This window comes from Gossypium arboreum, chromosome 9 (genome assembly GCF_025698485.1).
Source record: "Gossypium arboreum isolate Shixiya-1 chromosome 9, ASM2569848v2, whole genome shotgun sequence".
Classification (NCBI taxonomy): domain Eukaryota; kingdom Viridiplantae; phylum Streptophyta; class Magnoliopsida; order Malvales; family Malvaceae; genus Gossypium; species Gossypium arboreum.
In genome coordinates this window covers 37584220-37588609 of record NC_069078.1, presented here as the reverse complement: position 1 = coordinate 37588609, position 4390 = coordinate 37584220, and positions in this window count along the sequence as shown.

Below are 4390 nucleotides of genomic sequence, written 5' to 3'. Positions count from 1 at the left end.
GTGTATGACATTTGGGTATAGATACATGTATATTCGACTACACGATATGTGTAAGTATGAGATATTAAAGTTTGACTCAAGAATATATGTTTGTGGGTGTGTATATTCAATTATATAATGGTATTATGGTTTTGAAATTGAATGTTACATTGATAATAGTTATAGTACATTCGTCCAAAGGTTATGTATAGTGATATCATATTGTGGCCTATGTGCAAACTTATATAAATAATTATATACTTGCCTAAATGATATAAAAAGAATAATTATAAGTGATTCATGAATATATGTATATGAGTTCATATATTTTTTCAGTTAATTATTGATAATGTGGCTTTGAAATTTGAATGATATATATATTAATATTAGTTGTATGGATATTTGGTAAAAGTGAAAGTATATGTATTATATGAAATTATAAGTTTGAAGTTAAATGTGATTATGATAGTATAAATTGGTTTGGTAATTAAATCGATATTGACAATGAGTTATTATTTGCTTATAGCTTACTAAGCTCTCAGAGCTTATTCTGTGTGTTTTTCCTATGTTTATAGATTTTCGGAGATCTGCTCAGGTTGGAAGTTGGTGGAGATGACATCACACTATACGGTTATCATTTTAGTAAATAATATTTTGAGACTTGGTCATGTGGCATGTATAGGCTAGTCTTAAAGTTAATTGTTTTGAATAAGTATGTATTAAAGCCATGCGAAAATGGCTTAACTACCTTGCTTGAAATCGGTTACGTTAAATTATGGTTTGTGTTCATTTTAGTTATAATATTAGGTGCTATGGTTGAATAATATTTGTGATATGCGTTTTTGTGCATTGAAGTTGTTTGGTGAGCTGGATGTGGTTTGAATGATTCAACCATGGTATACTGATAAGTATGAAGTATATTTGTTATGTTACTTTTGGTTGAAATGCTTCGGTTATGACTTGTAATGATAGTAATAACCTCATTTAGTTGACCAATACATTTGGTTAAATGATAGTAAGACATATTAACTATAATTGATTATTAGTTCGGCACGTATATATATATATTCATGTGAATTGCGGTAGTTTATATGATAAGGGATGTGTTAATATTTGGTCTTGGACTAAACTTTTGTTAAAAATATATCCAAGGTATTATAATGTTTATGAAGTTGTTTATGTGTTTCAGCTACATGATATATAATGATTGTTAAATGAGCTAAGTATATCCCCTACTAGCTAGGTGACAATTAAGATACATGCATAAGGTATATTCGGTGTTCCCTTATGGTTCAGAATAATGATATGTATAATTCATGAATTGTTTATTATGGTAAAAGATATGTTCTAATTTAATCAGAAATGCTTTGTTAGTTGAATTTATAAATGTATATGTATAAATGCACTTATACTATGGTTGGTATATGCGTAAAATTGAATAATACTTGTCCTTGTGATTCGGTTTGTTTTAAAAATGCATATGTGATACAACCACACCTCCCGAGTTGTCGGCTGCCAATGAAGATCCTCTCGAATTGCCCGTAGGACCGATCACCCGAGCTCGAGCAAAGAGATTCAAAGATGCAACAACAACCTTAGTTGATAGAGTTTGGGGTGAAACCGTTGCTGGACTTCTTGAAAGCTCTTGGACCAGCAAGCCAAGCAAACCATGCATACTCCTTCAAGCTCAAATCAGCTCAACTTCAACTTAACTTAGCTCAACGAGCTCGTTTCACTCATTTCATTATTGCGTTTATTATGCCGGAATAAATCATTTAAGTTGCTGTTAGTTTTTAGTTATTTGTTTTAATAATTAATTTGTCATAATCTGGACATGTTTTAATTATGTTCTAAATTAAGTACTTAATTAATTAGGACCAATTAAATATGTCTTAACTATTACAAAGATTAATTATGTCCAGCCTAATTTATGGTGCAAGTTTTATTTATGTTGCCGAATTTAATGTGTCTAAAAGGGATTTAATTTGCTGAATTAAATGTTGTAGGTACATTACCCCTTGGACGGCATAGGTGCATGGATGATTTAAAATTGGTGTGCTGATCTTTGGTGTTCCCTAAGTGACCATTCAGCCAAACCTTACAACTCTTCAAGAAGACCGATTGGCGCCCAAGACAAATTAAGGCATTCACACCCACCGATTATTCCTTTCACACCAAGGGCTGTTCGGTTTTGTTTGTTCACACATGTGTGGCTGTTCAAATCGGTTTGTTCACATTCTAAGACTATTGAAGTGCTCTAGACAGCTCCTTAATCACATGAACATTCGGCTGAATCAAGCAAAGAAGATTAATTCCAAATTCAAGCATTTGGTCGAACCTATTGATGGCATTTCAGCTCCCAAACAATTCATTCAATTTTTCTATTGAATCAAGGCATCTAGAAGCTGCCCTTACCGTTCTCCATGCACAAGAAACTTCAAGGAAGCTTCATCAAAATTCTGGAATTTTCGAAACCATTTAGCTACCTCAAGAGCCTATTCGGCTATCCCTTGCATTCACTATAAATTGTGGCTTGTGTTACTTTGTAAAGAACTTTTTGGACTTTTGTTAATGTTATGCTGCCAAATTTGTTAGGCAAAAACTTTTCTCAAATTTCGTTCAAAGATTCGATTGGCTTCCTAGCGTTCTAGTGTGTCAGCCATTGCTCTTTGTCGAAACCGAACTTATCACTACTCGTAGTGTGGCGTTCAAACATACCGAGGTTCCTATCTTGTTAGATAGTGGGTCGAGGTTTTTCCTTTACCAATTCCAAACCGAACTAAAAGAGCTTATAAACAACGGGTCGATACCAAATTGGTATTGGTTCTTGTTTGCACTTTTTGTTCAACCCCATTTCTCCATTTACCTAATTGAACCAATTCCTTCATCCATACCTATTCGGACTCCAAACCCGAATTTTCAAACTCTTCTTACCTATTCTAATCCGAACCCAAAACCAATACCCTTCTTTCCTTCATCTGACCTTTTCAATTAAACCTAACGTAATTTCTTGTTGACGATCGGGCACACTAATACGACTCGACTCTTCCGAGGCGGTTCCTATAATCTGGTGTCAGAGCTACTTAAAACGAGAAGCTTAGACGTTTGAAGCGGAGCATTCCCGAGGTAGGGTCAGAAAAAAAAAAAATTTCGTATACCGAAGTTTTCTCATTTTGATTGGTTTGTTGCTGTTATTATAAAAACAAAAATTCACGCAATTGAGAGAGGAAAAAATCGTGTACAAAAGTGCTTCTATTGTATTTAGTTTGCTGATATAGTACAAAAAAAGTTATACAAGTTTGAAAAAAAATTCAAAAAAAATTCAAAAAAAAGTGATTTATGCAATTCAATTGTTAGTTGATCGTCAAGCTTTGAGTTGATATAGTTTCGATCCATCTTCTATCCTACTCTTCCTAATACGCCACACTTTTAACCCAATTCCTATTCTTTCAAATTTCACCCAAACCGAATACATCAATCACTTGTTACCCTTTTGAACCGACCACCTAGACCAAGGACTAAGCCTTAACGAATCGCTACGAAATCACGAGAAAAGGTTAAGAGAGGTAAAAGGCACGAGAGTTGTAAGTGCAATAGAGTGGAGGTAAAAGCCTAATTTCGAGTGCAAACACGAGTGTGAGAGAAACAACTTCTTTTCCTTTTCGAGATTGTGAGCTTTTGTGGTGAGGTTTACTTTAATAACGTTTTAATGTCACAAGAGTCAGATCGCAATGTGGAAGATCGTCCGGCAAGACAACCTATTCGCAACGTCCCCGACTTAAACATGCAAGCCTTATTACGAGAAATGGAGCGACTCCTAGATCGAAGGCTCAATCCCATCGAAGACCGTTTGTTCCAAGTTGAAGTGAATGGCCAACGTGAAAGAGCACCCGAGGGGGTTAGACCAAGACGAGAGAGACCAAATCAGAACCGGGGAAGAGGAAGGGTCCAAGACGATGAAGCAAATGACCTTAGTGATCTTGAAAGTGAACAAGAGTCTAATGCTAGTGATCGACGTAGGCAACACCGACAACGAGATCGAAGACGCGAAGATGATGATCTCAAGAACATTAAACTGACTATTCCACCTTTTCAAGGTAGATCAGATCCGGAGGCCTATCTTGAGTGGGAAAAAAAGATAGAGTTGGTGTTCGATTGTCACAATTACTCCGAGAATAAAAAGGTGAAACTAGCCGCAATAGAGTTTTCGGACTACGCCATGATTTGGTGGGAACAACTAACCACTAGTCGGAGGCGTAACGGTGAACGTCCTATCTCTACATGGACCGAAATGAAGGCGGTGATGAGGCGACGATTTATCCCTGCGTACTATCACCGGGAGTTGCGCCAAAAACTCCAAAATCTCACACAAGGGTCCAAAAGTGTTGAGGATTACTACAAAGAGATGGAA